This window comes from Xiphophorus maculatus, chromosome 16 (assembly GCF_002775205.1).
Source record: "Xiphophorus maculatus strain JP 163 A chromosome 16, X_maculatus-5.0-male, whole genome shotgun sequence".
NCBI classification, from domain to species: Eukaryota; Metazoa; Chordata; class Actinopteri; order Cyprinodontiformes; family Poeciliidae; genus Xiphophorus; species Xiphophorus maculatus.
In genome coordinates, this window is record NC_036458.1 from 2428246 (window position 1) to 2446101 (window position 17856).

Here is a 17856-nt window from a genome sequence, read left to right on the forward strand (position 1 = left end):
AGACTCTGGGTTTGAGTATCACACTCTTCAACAGCAAATTAAAGCTGAAATTGAAATGTAAAAATCTCAAGCGGAGCTGAAGGTGTTGTTTTTAATGAAGTGACTCACATGCGCTCGTTCCTCCACCAGGCTTGAAAACAAATGACATGATAACCGCACAACGGGACCGGCTCACCGGCTCCGCCAGCTTTTGTGACAAAACAAGCGGGACGCTTGATTTTAAACATCAATGACTTTAATTAGTGTCATTCCACAATCACCAATAATAGTTGTGAATGTGCGGGGCTGAGAGTCCCTGACAGCCTCTGAGATCTGTGGCAAAGCGAGAAGTGTGCGCGTGTGTGTGCAGGGGGGGGGCTCTTAACAAGATAAGCCCTGAAATCAGCGAGCCCAAAGGAACAGCACCTGAACAAGAGTGCTGATGAAAATGACGGTGTCGACCTGCTTGGAAACAACTGGAGTGTTGTTCACACGTCTTATCGTGAGAAGAGCCAACAACACCAGGAGCACCACGGCAGATAATTCCTGTCACTAGTACAGCAGGAAAACAGGGATCTTCCTTTTGTTTGGAAATGATTCGACAGAATCTGTGGAAAAATCCAGGAAAGATCCAGAGAAAAACATTCAAACATGGAAACGGATAAAACAGACAGGCTGATGCTTATTATAGAACAAAAGGTGGACTGAATGCTTTAATTTATTTTATTTTCCCATGCTCTGGAAAATTTATTTATTTATTTTTTTCATTTTATAGTTTCTGCTATAATTTGAACGGCTATGTACAAAAACAAATGTTTAATACCTACATGTGAAAAGCATCTTTTATTCTACATTTCTAAGCAAACAGAAATGTGGTAAAACCCTGAATTACTAAGGGAATAATAAATGCATCCAAAACCAAAAAAATTACAAGACGTTTCTGAAACGAGGAACAAATGTTAGTCTGTACTTGTGTAACACTTTATCAAGTCCAGAGAACTCCAAAGCACTTCATATGAGCTTCATGTCCAATTAATCATCAGAATCAATAAAACAATTACCGATAATAAGTTCACATAATGTAGATAGTATTACGTCACTAATTTAAAAAAAATTCATTACCACTTTGATTATTGTGAATTGTACAATAGTTTTAATTCAGTGACATTTACATTAATGAGTCTGTAGAACGATGCATTTGAATGTTAATGGTGAAATGTATTGCATTAAACCACATGGCCTGTACAAGTTTGATTTTGAGTTTTTCTTACATAGGACACATCAACTTCTTTGCAGTAAAACCATTTTAGTCCTAAAATGATCTGGTTTAAAGCTTATTTATAACGATTTTTCTCTCATGAACATTTCCCCACAGTATAGACCCTTTGCACACACTCTGGAAATGACAGAGATGACTGGAAAGACTGGAAAGACATGAAAAACTGAAACATCATTCAGATAGAAACGTTGGACCCATTTATTCTAGTTTGTTGACACCAACGCCACCTACTGGTGCAGAATAAATCATTATAGCTTATCTGAACCCATTTGGACTAAAATTTGACATATTTCCTCAAAACATGCAGGGCAGAATGACAGCACTTTTTATGTCACAGAAAAGTGGCGAAAAGGTTTGTACGGCAAAAAATTCAGAAGATTTAACTTACAAAAAGGCAACTACAAAGGTCTGAGTTGAAACAGTATTTCTGAGGTTTCATATGTAAGAAAACTTCAAACTGGGACAGAAGAGCTGCACAGTTAGCAGAAAATTAGTTGGAATATCTTTAATATTCCTTAATAATAATAATAATTTCTGAACATTAATGAAAAACAATTGCATTCAAATGCTAAATTGATTTGATTTTCACTTTAACATTTGAAATTTTTGGACAGAACTGAAGCTTGGAGGGAGGAAAGAAATATCCAAGCCCACAGAAAATGTTTGATAGTTATTGGACTTTTTATGGGATTTGTTGACAATAAGAAAAATACAGACTCTCACAAGAGTCATCCATAAAAGAGATACTTCAAGCCAAACAATGGAATGACCTTGGCTGAAAACCCACTTTGCAGAGGACAAACAGAACAAATGGAGAGGCTTTTATGTTTGGAAGCAGACGGCAGTGTTCCTACAACGCCTGAAAGACCGACTGGTTTCAATTTCCTCCATCCTGACAGCCTCACAACTTTGAATCAAGGTGGCTTTTACAATAGCTGCACATTCAGCTTCAGATCATATGTTCCCCACAAACAGAGATCCTATAAAAACACAAAGATAACATGAGGTACTGCATTAGAACAATCACCAGAGAAAAAGGCCTAAAGTGATTTAAACACAACAGAAGTTAAGTCAGTCTGGTTAGTATGAGCACAGTTGGTGGAAGAGATGAAGGAAACGTTCAAGAGCAGTTGTGACACTCATTGAATTACATGTTGACAGCTCTGTGTTAGCGAAGAGATGAAAGCAAAATGAGATTTTCAAAAGTGAATATGGGAAATGATGGTATTGCTTTCTCCACATTGTCAAAGCTGACAGTGCTATTACCATCACTGTAACGTCAGGTGGTGGCATATAGTATCCAGTTAGAAGGAAATCAGCAGACGGATTTTGAATATTGATTGTGTTTCAGGGAAGTAAAAGGCGAAACGGGGGGAAAACCCTATAATTAGAGTGGGAGAGGAGTGAAAATGTTCAAAACATGGAGGATTGGTACAATAAAACTGATGATAAAGTTGAGCAACCATCAACAGTGGTGGCATCGTGAGTGGTACGATCAGTAAGAAGAATGAATGAAAGTAAGTCAGAATATACAGGACGTCTCATAAGTTATGTTTCCATTGACTGTACAATTGTACAAATTGGAATTATGAAAATAAATGTGCTTAATGGATAATTTTGAAAGTCAAATTGAAATTTGTGTATTTTGTAAATCTGAAATTTAAACACATGATCAACAACTGGATGTTACTACAGGCAGAAACAACAAATAGGACGATAGGAAGTGGTAAAAGGATGATGTCGCGGTCTGTTTTTAATGACTTATCACATGAACAAACTTATTCAAGTGTGATTTTAATTGTGTTTTTCAATTGCAAAATTGTGCTTCTTCGACATAAGTGAAATATCAACAAAATTTTGCGCACATTTTAAAAGTTGCCCTGCAACTTTTAAATGTGTCACTGCTCTACCACACCTCAATCAAATTAATAAATTACTTCCTTCGTATGCAGTTGAGGTGTGTATCCACATCCAAATAAGTAAGATGTACTACAAATTAAATACAAAATAGGTTTTTTAATTGGTGATCTAATTCATTACGAGACAAACTTACCAAACCAACCTGGTGAAAGTAAACTCCATCCTGGTGTCAAGTTAGGAATTAATTGTGATTGATCCATATGTTTTGTTCGCACCCCACTCTGACTAATACCCAACAAGCAGAATAAGAAATCATCTAAATACACCCTGTTTAAGAACATAAAGTCGACAATAAAAATCTCAAAGAGCAAGAAATTATTAAATATTTTAAAGGAATTCAATAAAAGATGAGAAAAAGATGCCTAACAGTCTGGAAAGCCAAACTTGATAAGTATTTTCATTCTTATTCAGAAAATCATAAAGCTTTTGGTTATTTTAACTACTAGTAGCATGAGAAAATTTCCATTCCCTCTAAACATCCATCTGTCCATCCATTTTCTGTATACTCTAAGTGGGATGCTGGTGTCCATCTCCAGCTAACGTTCCGGGCAAGAGGCGGGGTCACCCTGGACAGGTCGCCAGTCTGTCGCAGTCCCTTTAACCAAGCTTTCTATAATATAAAAATACATTTTATTAATTACTTCTTTTTTTTGTAAATAGTCTTGTAGATTACTTTTCCACTCTTTAAATGTGGAAACCAATCACAGTCAAAGAACCAACCTAACTATTGTAATAAATGGCCCCAGACTCATGGACATTATATATTCCATTACTGGAACAATTACCATTTTTAATTCTCATTTTTAAAAAAGACAAAATGTCACATCATACCCTTTAAAAATGCATTTAACAATTGCTTTTAATGATGTCCATACTTTTTATAAATTTTGAATAAAAGCCTAAATTGGGTTATGTTTTAGCTTTCATTTATTACTGAAGTTTAGGAAAGATGTAAGGTTTTAAATGTGTAAGAACAAAAATGTGATCATTGTGTTTTCTTTAATTTATTACATTATAAAAAATAGAAAACAAATATTGCCTTGGTAGCTTAATAGAATAATCTTCAGTGGATGCAGGGAAGCCAAGGGCAGTAAATGAGCTTAATGTGCCTTAAAATGGATTAATCTTCTATAACTAAATGAAAACCAAGAGTACTTCATCATTAATGCATGCAAGGAATAGCAAGTAAAAAGAAAACTTATTAAAACTTAGGCTGAAACTTCTATAAGCGAGTCGATACTTTTAAAGTGCAAGAGGGAAAATCACTCAAGACAAAAAGACAAATGACAAAGTAGTCTTATTATTCCAGGACTGTGTGGTAATATATTATCTCTTCATTAAACATTTGTGTTGGATCTCCGCTCTAATTAGTTGGCTTACTTGTCTCTTTACGCAGGAAGTTGTGTCACTTTCAGGTAGAGCCGTCAATGAGCCTGAGAGGCGATTTCAGAATGAATTTGTCGCTGCATTTGGTTTGACATTTCTCTCTTCGCTTGCTCAAGACGAGGCATATGTCGACATTTAGGACGCCCAAACTGTTCACATGGTGTAATGTCTGCCAGCCTGACAAACAGCAGCTCACTCAGCCAATAAAATGAACAGGAGAACATCCAGGCTCTCCTGTCAGCTGCCTCAATATCAGCATATTGAGTATTTCCTGCTCTGCCTTCAATACTCCAGTAAACAAGGACACTGGGAAGGATTGTCCCAGTCCTGTCTTACGTCACCGTTGGATTGTTTGATGGTTTTCTACAAAACTACCCATCAAAGGTTGGATTTTGCAGAAAATTCCTGACCCTTCACACCCCAGTCAGTGGGAGGTGTCCCTGCAGACTGGGGGCATTTCGGCACATCTTGGTGTGTTCTCACACCTGAGAGAGTGGTAGACTCGCTTTCATAGGCGACTATAGTTGCAACATTTGTTACATTTTCAGCTGCTGTGGTTCATTTTGGTTGTATTTACCCAGAATGCCCTGCGCTGTAGTCCACTTCCTGCTTTTGGAGCAGTCTCCGGTCCACTTAGCATTCACATATGAATTCAAACCGCACCAGAGTTCACTCAGGCCTAATTCACTTTTTCTGGTCCACTTCAGAGTTTGATTACACATTCACACCTCCCAAAAAGAACCAGACTTCCTAGGCAAATGGACTGGAGTTTGATCACAGCGGACTAAAAAGGACCTGTGTGTATGTAGCCTTAGATTACCTGATAGTTTGGGAATTTGGAGATTACACTGGTGTGATTAATTTGTCACTCTTCTTATGTGGACTCATCAACGCTAGGCACAAAAGCTTTAAGATAACATACTCATGAGGAAAACATTTTCAGAATATCTTTTAGAACATCTTTTGTTTTTTCAACCGGATGTTACCTGCTCCTACTTAGATGGCTTAGTTTTTGTTAAAACCACTGAAGGTTGTTGGGCTAGTTGGGATGTCATTCCATCTTATTCTTAAAAAAAGAAACATTTCTTCCAGTAAATGTTTGATTCTGCACTTGTAGTATTCAGAATTTCCATGGAGGGCAACTCTTTATTCCTACAAAATGATATCCTAATTTTTCTGCTCTAATGATTACAATATGCTTTTTTAAACCACTTGAGGTTTGTGAACTTTAAATGGCATTACTGACCACTAACTAGTGATTAAAGCAGGGTTTATAAACAGTGTGATTTATTGTCGTACAGTTAATACATATTTAAACCATTCAGCCAAACTGCTTGTTCTTTTATATCTGACTGTTTATTATTACCTACCATCAGTGTTTTCATCCATTTAAATTTTTATCTAATTTTTAATCTTATTTTTATGTTTACCTTAAACATAAACTCAGACTGGAGATTGTCAGCCGGCTCCTTGAACTTCTTTTGGCAGGCTGGCTGCATCCAGATGACAAAAGTCTCTCTTTCCTCGTCTTCAGCGAAAAGTTGCAAAGTAGAAACTTTTTATTTTTTGATGCTGGAGTTTTTGCTTTGGCAGCAGAAATGAAAAGTTGTCGTGTTTTTATACCAGCATGGTGGAAGGAAAACCCTTAAAAAGGTAAATTGTAGTCTGAATTAATTTAAAAAATATTTATTTTTAACTATGGTCATTAAGAAGGAGAAATTAAATGAATTCATTTTGGAATTCAGTTATTTCTTCTGTAGTGTTGTTAATATAAAATGTTAAATATTTGTTTGGTGCTGCCAAGTCAAGGCTAATTTCAATATAAAATTTCATTAGGCAATTATTTATTGAAACAAATTTAGGTATAAATTCTAGTCCCAGTCTGTCTTGCAACACCTTGAACATGTTTACTACATTAAATCTGGAACATATTACGTCATAAATCCATAACATAGAACATACTGCTGCTTATTATGAATGTGATGTTTCTCAGATAAGATCCCAAACCCGTCTTGGCACCTTGAAAACGTACCATGCTTAGGCTGCCAACTTCTTATTTATCCAAAGTCGTATTAATATATGCAAGCGTTAGCGTGCTGGAAATGATCCATTGAGTAGGAATAATTAAACTCTCCGTCTCCCTGATAAAGATCTGCCATGGCTGTTGAATCATCAAGCAAAACCAGCGATCGGCTAAATGTCAAAACAGACATTTGTGTCCACGGACTCCGGGTTAATAGCAGCTTATCTTGCGAGCATTTGGTCAACGCCGCTGTGAGCTGCAGAGGTATGCGGTTCTGTAACCCGCCGTGAGGAGGTAAACAGTCAAATTGCCAACATTAGCACGAGAATATCTGCAACAAATTGCTCCTGGCAAGGAGCTCAGCCCATTATCTGATCAGATTTGACCACACATTTTTCAATCCATCCAGCTGACAAAAACAGCACAAGTGGGTAATGTGCCAGGCTGGCTGACCTCGGGCTGTCAGAGCGAGCAGAGAGGTTTCCAGCACTCGGTGGCTCCTCTTTCCTCCCACTTTGGAGTTCTTAAGTCAGGTTCACGCTGAAGACTTCATGAATAAGCCTTAATGTGACAGAGAAATTGGGGATTGCTTTCTGCGTCTGGCTCTGCCAACAGTGTGATGATATCGACGACTAGATGGCGTGAACGCAGAGACTCCAAAGAGCGGATTAGAGAGGGGAGATAAGGCTATCCACTGTAATTAAGCCCTATCTCTGTACAGCCACTGAAGAAAATAAATCACCCTTCAGAGCTTGCCAGTGTTGAAATGCATGAACAATTATTCAGTAATTAATCGTTATACATACAGGCTCCAAACACTAATAGGACATATTTTAACTACAGCATTATAGTACTGCTAAATTAAATTAAATCTGAATGCATTTAAGATCAATGTAATAGATCACCTATTCAACCTTTTTTAATCACTCCAATGTAATTGCATTAGCTCCGTTATCAAGCATTTTATGACGTTCCCCGTGTTAATTTCCAATTGCAGACATGTATAATTGAAAATGGAAATGCATAGGGTGTGGCAGCCGACAAACATATCCCCTTCTGCTGCGTCCACAAGACTCACATAACAAGTGGCTTTGATTAAACTACAACACTGAGGATTAAAGTTTACAGTTTAACAGAATATTTCTACTATCAAGTCATGTATTTGTTTCATTTCATTTAATAAATAGGTTATTTGTAAGAGCATCGACGCATCAAGTGAGTTGATAAAAGCTCTGGTCAAATTTACATACTGCAGTAATGTGCAAAAATCCCATTAACTTGGGGTTTTTAACTGTTCTTTTTTTATAGTGTGGGATGACAAAAACTTCAATTACTCCAAAAATAGAGATGAGAATCTTTCCGTGTCTAGCGATCCGATTCATTTCAGAAACCAATTTTTCTATTCAAACGGTCTACAGATTCTGCCCAAATTATGAGACTGACGAGAGGAACAGACAGTGTAAACAAATATAACATTTATTTAAAACAATCCTACAAGGTTCCATGCTGTTTTAAATTACAACAGTTTATATTTAAACAAAAATAGGTTTGTCCATTTTCAGGTTAGCTTTGTCCAGCATTAGGTTAGCTTAGCCACATGGCTTTTTCTTAAATAAAAAAAACATTGAAGAATTATTCAAAATATATACGGTGGACGATGGATTTTTGAGCATTTTCAATTTATTCAGAAATCCCAGGACTAGGAATTGTTTTTCTCTATAGAATACATTTATTTTTGCACCTCTATTTCATTCCATAAACATGATTTTATAAAAACTATTAAGTTTACTTACATTTATGCAATCAAGTGCATAAATGCCATTAATTTGATGTATGAACTGTTTTTTTCACCTCTTAAATATTAAGAATAGCTCTAAAAACACATGAATTGGGCGTATACAGTTGAATATACAGTGATCCTACAAATATTTTGAGTTCAGCATTCATAGATTTTGCCATCAGATTAGACTTTGGAGCGAAAGACTCGAGACTCAAAGCTTTGAGATTTGGCTTGGAAACGACTAAAACGTGTCTAAAAGAAGCTGAAAAATAAACGACTTATTATTGCAAGTCTGAGTATGAAGTCTTTCTCTAAGAAAAATAAAAGAGCCAAATTCTTTCTGCCAACTTTTAATGTACAAAGAAACTTTAAACTTCTTCCTTTTTCTCACCGTTGGACCCTGACTGGTCACATTCTAATTATAAGGCCATTTTTAAAAAGGCACCAAACTTATTAAATGTATTTTTACTTTCTGGACACCTGGAAGAACAAGCAGAACAGAATCATCTTTCACTTCTTTTCACCCTTTAATTTCACACTTCTTTTCTTCCAGCTGTTTTAGCAGGTTTTAGCAGGTAGTGTTATTTGATCATTTTAGACCAGATATTTCTCTCATTATGAGGATTTCACACAGAGACACATCCTGACTTTAAATAGAGGCTGAATTAATTAACATGCATTTATGTGCAGCTATAGAAACAAAATCATTTCTAACTTGATTACTGCAACAAGTGCAGCATGTTTTGGGATATTAACAATTTTATAACCAATTTTTAAAACAAGTTTCAAAAGGACAAAGGTTATACTTTTCTATTTTATAGTAGAAAAACACTTACTTCATCCAAACTGATTTTTCCAACCGTCTAATCAATGTGTTGAAATGAAAAGCATTCCTCGCCAGTAAAGAGCAACAACAAGACTTTTTAATCAAAGTTAAGAACTTATATCTGGCAAGGCACCGATCAGAAATCGTATCAGCAGATCTATATTTTTTCTTGTGTAGGAATAATAAAATATGCCATTCCTAAGAGAAAATAAAAGGAATCAAAAGCTTGTTCCCTTTTATGAATCAAAACATTGCATCAGCTGTTTTATGATGCAGTTATGGATTGCAAATGGGAATTCTTTGTTTTAAAACATTTAATTAGAGCCGAGTCCTATTTTGAATCGCAATATCAATGTATGCAGCAGACTGTTTGGATGCAGTAATTGGCAGCAAACCATATTTTACGTGTCCTGTATTCACACTCTGCATATCAATGATGCATTCTGCCAACTGTCCTTAATGGCAGAGATCAAAGAGTCTGGAGGGGACGTGGTAAGGAAAGACAAATCAGGAAAATATGGGTTAATCAAAGCTAATATTGCATTATTTTCTTGAAGTCATATAGCCATATTTCTAATGCAGAGGGGAAAAAACTGAGGAAGTCACTATTTTGAACACCAATCAGACTCTGGTCAAAGAAAATATACCCAGTGCAAACATTTTGATACATTAGGAAGAACCAATATACTTTTACTTCTTCAGATCTTTAATAATAATAATTAATAATGACCAAAATAAATGCAAATCTGCTTAGAAATTACCTTTATAAATTAAATAAATGACTTAAATTAAAGTATTCATTGAAACAAACATTTCTACAGCTACCAGAAGTTCTCCATTATGATGACAGTATAAAGTAAATGTGCAACTGTAGAAATTAATTTAGCATTGAAAGCGAAGCAGTGATAAGCAGGAATATTGTTAAATTAGAACAGCTGCTTCCTTATATAATTAGCAAAAGAGCGCTTGTATGACTGTACATAAAAATTAATGTAATCAACAAAATGGACAACGGTTTGTAGAGGGAGTAAAATTAGCTAATGAGACTATAATGACTTGTGGGAAAAGTGTGAAAATGTACATTATTGGACTAATTATTGTAATTTATGTTTGCATATATTACCCATGTAGCACTCCTAATAAAGGATCGTACTCAGTTAAAAATGTTAATATCACAGATATTTATTCTATGTCTCCTATATTCCACATAATTTTACCATTAGCATCTGTTTTTCACTTGAAACCAGACAGTTCTAGATTATTTCTCAACTGTTCTGGTAAAAGTTTGACAGAGGAGCCACCTGAAGATTCTCCACTGTTTAAAATTGATGTTGCTTAAAGCACAACCAACAGCAGTTATCTTTAAAATTAGATCAAATACAAAAGGCACTACCGGTTCAAACACCTCCATTTCTCAGCTGCATATCTGGCAACATTAACAACTTCAGCAAGACGACTTTGGTCAAATGGATTAGATTTTCTTTAGTTTGACTTCATTAAAACAAGAAAATGCCTGTGATTTGAAATTTGATTTGCTTGCCATTTGGAGTGTTTAAATCTCCCCGTATTGTGAGCTAAATATAATGATTTTACCCAATCTTGACTGAGTTGAGTACAAGAAATCAGAAAACCCATCAAAGAACAACTCAAAACCGCTTTTTCCTCGCTTCCTGTGTAGGCTACGCTACACACAGATTTGTTGCCGTAGCAACAACAATGCCACTACATGTTTTAGGATTCAGCACCAAAAAACACTCAAACATTTTCAACAGAAAGAACAGAAAATTCAGTCCATTACAGTTTTATGTTTTAAGGTTTAATGTTTATTTTGCGATTATTAATAAGGAATCACTGTGGTAGATTAGCGACCGCTGCTTTAGCTAAGCTACCAAAGCAGTGTTAGATTAGCTAATTTAAACACCTGCTCCACTGATAATCTGTCAGTGGTGTGTTGTTCGCTTTTTTTATTTTGTAACTGAACCAAAGAACACCAAATTCCACACCATATCTACATGTTAAGGTTATCAAAGTCAAGCTAGCATAGCTGACCTACTTCCATCTTCCTGGCAAATGTTTTCGTTAATAAAACTTTTCCTGACCTTATTATCTGGTTGTAAAGTGACAATCAGTAGCAAAGAATTTCATCCCTTTTTCTTTTATATAGCAGTCGTCCATTTATGATTTAGTGAGTATAATGAGAACTTAGCTAACACCAATGGTAGTCATCATCAGAGAGCAGCTTTTTGCTCTCCAGCAGGAAAATGTCTGACATCAGGCTGAAACGGGTTCATATAAAAGTCCAGATTCCTTTTAACACTCTGGGCTAGAATACTGTCAGATTCAGAAAAAGCATGTGAGACACCATGACCAACCCAAAAAGATAAAAATCTGCTCCACTTTCATCCACAGCCTGAACGAAAGCCACCCCACTTCCTGGAGTCCAAAACTAAACTTTTCCAGGGAGCTTAAAGATGTGTGATCGCTGCGTACCTGAACATGTCCCCCGGTCTCGTTTCTTTAAAACCTGAAGCGCCTCTCTGCAGAGTTGACTTTCCATCTGGTTTTGTTTCATTTTTAAAGAGAAGCCATGTTGCTTGGAAGCTACAGTATCATTCCAGTGCATGGGTTTTCAGAGAAACTCAGATATTTACTCTCCATTTGACTCTAAACTGCAAACATTCATTGTTACAAGTTGGACAGGAAAATCTTTTGAAGGTCGGCATGTTACATCGAACTGATCCAGAAAAAAAAAAAACTGAACTATTCAACAATCTGCTAGCCTTGATTACATTCTCTGACGGCTCAAACATCCATTCCCCAACTTTTTCCTTTTTTTTTGTTTTCACCTTCTTTCCACCTTACCCTGAGGCAGTTGCTGAGTTTGGTAGAAAGAAGGACAGACAAGCATTTTGCCAGGAGCACAGAATCGCTAGATTTAAGTCTGTAACTGCTCGACTCCTCTAGAGAATGACAATCACACGGAAACAAAGACGGCGTGATGGTTTGACTGACAGCCTTTTATGTCTGTTCACTACAAGGTCAGATGTACCCCAAATAGAAAATGCATGTGAGTGATCCTGAGTTTCTTCAAAGGATGTCCTTCGTTCGGCTTGAATGTTGTATGTTTTGTTAAAATGGAGAGTGTGACTTATGAGTGGCAGCGAGGAGAACCAATCTAAAGTGTCGACATCAAACAAGAAGCCAAGCGGCATCAGAGTCCAATAATCTAAATATAATTTCGTGACTGCCACGACGTCAACTTCAACCTTGTCTCATAAATGTCATAAGGAGGGAATGTTCTGAGGTTAATTTCATCATATTATCAAGAGAATAAGGCAATTACCAACAAATGACAAAAAAGGGCAATTGAGAAGCAATTCTGCGGATAACTGACCGCGATATGTCCTCTCGGCAGGTGGCTATTCATAATACAGCAGGTGATTCATATGAATTATTTCCTACCTGTCATTCACTTTGCTCTGCAGCCAGAGTAATTGTAGTCCTGGAGATCTCACTTTGGCACCTACAGCAGGAGTCTTGGCTGACCTTCCTGGGTGATTCTTTCCAAGCAATTATCTGCAGACATTTTGGGAAAGGAAAGAGCGTAAATATTCCATAAGGAACCGCAAAACAAATATTCTTCAATACAACACGCCTGTAAAAGCAACAGGAAGTCAAACATGGTTATAGTTGTGATTATTGGGGGGGAAAGAGGTTAGAATCCCCCCTGTAAAGACAACAGGTGATGAAAAAAGTACATTTTGAAATATTCCATTTTACCAACAATAAATTATGCACAGAGGACTATAAAACTGACATAAATGGTTCTAAACTTTACCGCTATGCAGCATTTAATTACTTTTGTCCATAAATTGAAGCTTCGAGTTGAAAACCAATATTAATATTCATGCTAAAAGGGCAAATAGCAACAAACGGGACACTGGACTTTCTTCAGGTCTGCTGCCGTTTGGTGCCAACGGTTTGTTGTTTTACAAGTCATGTTGAAAAAATAAAACAAGCTCAATAATTTCCATTTCTATGATTTATCATTTCTCGTTCTACTAAACACTGGATGACTAAAGTTTTCATTTTTTTGGTCTCAACTACCCCTTTGTTTACAAAGACTTCATAATTTATTTTATTTGTTGTTTTGTTTATTTAGTTTGGTTATTTAAAATGTCTTCCCGTTCTCATGTTAAATCATCTTGTAATATTATGTCATTACCATTATATTACTTTAAAATTGTCTCAAAACAACAATATTATCATTTATCACAATAACTTCTAGGACAATTTATCATCCAGCAAAACTCTACATGTTGCTCCAGAATACTTTATTGGTGACAACTCAATACAAATGCTAATTGGGGAATAAATGAGATTTATTTTACATAAACTCAAGCAAAATGCAGAAGAAGAAAGAGTATGAGGCACAACTGTAACCATGTGTCTGTACAATTTGCACCTTCAATGTCTGATAACTAATTTGAAGAAACATTTTGCTTTATGACATGTTGTACTACAGACCCAAGATTATTCTTTTTGTAAAATATCACCTAACAGCCAATTACTTGTGCCACTAACTTCCACATGCTGCTTCCACCTGATAAAATTGTGCAGTTCCTCTGGCATTATACTTCTCGTTATCCCTTGGCCCCCAAGAAGCGCATGAACACATCAATCTGCTTTTATTCTGAGTGTTGCTGTTCCTCGTTCTGGTATTTTCCCACATATGCTTATTCAATATCCAGGCGATAAAAACCAGCAAGACCTCAATTTGCCTTGGAACGTTTAATCTCCAAAAGAAAACACGTCCACACAAAGCAGCGAGAAGCTAAGTAACGGCACAGGGTCATTTGGCGCCAATGAAGTATTGGTAAAAATGGGTTTCCATGGAGACTAATATGCTCTCTGCTGAAGACAGAGTGGCGTTCGGGTAGGACTGGAGGGAGCTGTGGGGCACGAAGATAAGTTCGCACAAAGAGACACGATGTCAACACACCTGTAATTAACATATAGAGTTAAACTCACAGCAAACTGCGTTGGGAATATTTCAATAAAAGAGCTCTTTGAACTAAAACAAGGAACAAATTCAACATGGAAACATCAGAAGGTGGACTGATGTTTGAGAAATAACCAACAAACATTTGTTCATAAAATTAAAGCTTCCTGCATTGTTTGCCTTTTTCACACAAAAACATGTTAGGTGTTATGATGGCATGGTGCACCACCCTTATTAAAAACCCACTTTCCTTCTGTTTTGGATTCTAAGGGAGCCGGTTTATAGCTAATTTTACAGAAAAAAGCCCCTGGATCGTTCATTGGCTCTGCCCAGTAAAACCAAGCACCTGCTGTTTTGCATAATTTAAAAATTTAAAGAGCTCATAAAGAGATTTTTTGTTTCTTTTTTTTCCCTTAGTGCAACATTTAAGTTTTTCACATGCAAAAGTTTTCAATGTTACACAGCCCCTAGTTCCTACTAAAGGACTTTATTCCCCTCCACAGAACACTGACCTCCTGAACAGCCTCATACATCTTGTTTCTAGTTTTTTAATAGTCGCCATGTCACTAACAATTAAACAACTCTGAATTATAGCTGGGACAAGAAAAATACTCAAAGACTGATGAATGATTAGAGGCTTCCAAAAGTGTTCACGTCTCTTAATTTTGGATTTCAGGGAAACAGATGGATGAATTTTGAAAATTATTTAAAACAATAAACCTGATAAGTGTGGCATGCCTTTGTATTTAGCCTCATTTAGCACACAACCATTAATGTGAAAAAATTTGCTGAAAACCAAAGTGGGTAAACCTCTAAGTGAAAATGGCCAAATTACAGCCAATCCCTGTTAAGAGACTCTTTACTGTTACATGGTGTCACTTGTGAACAGGGAACAAATATATATATATATATATATATATATATATATATATATATATATATATATATATATATATATATATATATATATATATATAAAATGTAGCATGGCAGAGGTTACACTGAGCAGAATGTTAATCAATCTGACATAATTTTAACAGCAGTCAGGATTTACATCACAAAACATGATTCTACATATGAAGTTTGGATGTTGTTACCCTTTAATCTGGTATTTCTGAATCCTGACCTCCCACACTGCATATTCTGCATGTTTCTCCTCTCCAGCAGACCTGATTCAAATGAATGGATCATTATCAGACTTCTGCAGAGCCTGATTAAAAGCCCAAGAGATGACCCATTTATTTGAATTAGGTGTGTTGAAGCAGGAAAACATGTAAAACATGCAGAGCAGGAAGGGGCTCAAGGACCACGGAGTACAAAACATTGCACTAATTAAAAGCTGAGAGATGGGACTTAAATTCAAGTTTTTGTGGTAAACAGTGAAACACAAAATTATGTTGGTGCCCAAATATTTTTACAGTTCACAAAAATTTAATACGACACTCACTTCCTGTGTATATTATATTATGCAAAGAGCCTGGCAGTAACTCTCAGGCAAAAAAAAAAGACTCAGACCACCGTCTTCCTGGAGGCTAGTGACTAGCATGCCTACCCTGATCTTCTTAAGATAAGACATTTTTAAAACTTACACGACACAAATTATATGCACTGACATTTGCTTCTTTGACAAAATTTACTGTAATCCAAAAATGACAAGCATAAATATTAATATATACAAAATATTATTGTAACGCCAACCTATAGCCAAGCTTTTTTTCAGAGTGGCAGAGATGGGCTTTTATAGCTTTTCACGTTAACACAATGTAAAAAAAAAAAAACATATTCTACACCGTTAGACAAGATAAGCATGTCTGTCATAGACGAAAAAAAATCACAATTTTAGTCTTAACATGCACACAACGCGCAGTCTGACTCTAGAACAAAAAGTGACGTTACAAAATGGCCGCTACAAATTAGCATACATTTAGCTAGCCGAATTCAAATCAGGGCGCCGTAAACCTTTCATTAGCCAAATAAATTTGGCAAAAACCACACTGTGACACTTTAAAAATATTTTCTTAGCATACATTCCAACATACATGGAATACGTATTTTAAATTGACGAAAATATACGTAATATAATGCCGCAACAAACTCACTTTCATGCAGATAGCACCGAGGGAGGATGGTGAAGCAACAGAAAAACAGAAGCTTATGGTGCATTTCAAAATAAAATACAAAAACGATGACATTGACAGGGAAATGAAATACTTCAATGCATTTTTGAATTACATAACACACATACTACTGTCATAAACTGCTTTGTGCTAACCGAGTTAGCCGCTGTGTTAGTTCTTTTCTTTTATTTACTGCTAGATAACAAAACGACTTTTTTTTCTCTTTTATTCTAGATTGCAGTTATTTGGTCTTTCTTGCACATACCAAACACGAAACATAATTAACTAACAAGCTTCTCTTTCTGTAATGAAATTCAATTAATGTTGTGTATATGGAATTATATTGATGTATAGCAGGTGTATTTGATAAACAGTTTTTCATGATTAGTTTCATCATTTTACTTTGGGTATCAAAGTATTTTAAATTTCATTCAAAATAATTTCAAACTGATCTTTACCCTTTTACTTCTTACTAAATATTTATTCTGAGGTGATCACGTCAGGCTATCCATGCCGCTTATAGATGTTTATCTTGACAAAGTGTTCTTAAAACAAAAATGAAATACACAACAACGTGTAATTGACCAATAATTCAGTATTTTTCGGTACATTTTTAAGACTCATGAAGTTAACATGATTTAAAACAAAGGGAAAAAATACAATAAATTAATAATGTGAAGTATAATACAAAGTAGGTCTCATTATACAAACTGCAGATAAGTTAGGAGTTGCTACTTTAAAATGCTGTCTTTGTTTGATGCATACACCTAAAAAACAAAATAAATAAAACTTTACAATGGAGACTGACCCATTTATTCATGGCAGATGTTTTCTTGAGTAAGATGAATTAGGAGGAGCTTGTTGAAATTAGAAAATCTCAAAGTCTGCAGAACTTTGTTACATTAAAGTTAAAAAAACTTTTTTGGGGGTTAACAGACTGCAACACTGGTGTTTAAAGTAAGTCAGTTCTGAAACAGGACAGATGAAAAAGGCGGAATATGGATCAACAACTATTCTATACTAATATTTGAAAATGTGTGTGTTGAACCTTACCATTTAGATTCTAAAAACCCTGCATAGCTGCCAGAGAAACAGGCACAAAGCTATTAAGTGCTGCTTAGAGGTGACCTTTAATTTGAAAAGCTGATGGAGGGATTTGGAAAGCTGTAAAATAGTCAGCATCAATGCTTCAGAAATGTATTTATGCGGCTGGACCTGTAGGTCAACAGGGTTTCAAGAGCAACAGAAATGATTGTAAGGAAAACAGATGCTACACACAGCAATAAATGACAAAGCATGCTCTGTGGAAAAACTCCCAGTGAGCCAACAAAACCACTGTCATTGGTTACAAGGTTAGACACCGACGTGCTCCTGAGGAAAGTATTGATGTGATCGGGTTGTGATTTTTGCTTATCACTACGATATCAAGTCACCTTGTTCTTTTATTTTTTTCCTCTAATCAAATGTCAACAGCAATGCTATCTAACCCTGATATGAAGCCAATTAAAACCTCGTCTCAATCCAGGTGGCTGTGGTCTGCATCC

General features: G+C 35.9%; 1 protein-coding gene across 7 annotated transcripts in view; it reads right to left on the reverse strand.

Moving 5' to 3' along the window:
• LOC102237105 (RNA binding fox-1 homolog 3) overlaps positions 1-17856 on the reverse strand; it is a 538118-nt gene that overhangs the window by 459950 nt on the left and 60312 nt on the right. For all 7 annotated transcript variants that reach the window (XM_005803185.2, XM_023348371.1, XM_005803183.2 and 4 more), the window contains one exon: positions 12656-12769. The gene's annotated coding sequence lies outside the window, so the exon portion shown is untranslated. The remainder of the gene's footprint in view (positions 1-12655; positions 12770-17856) is intronic.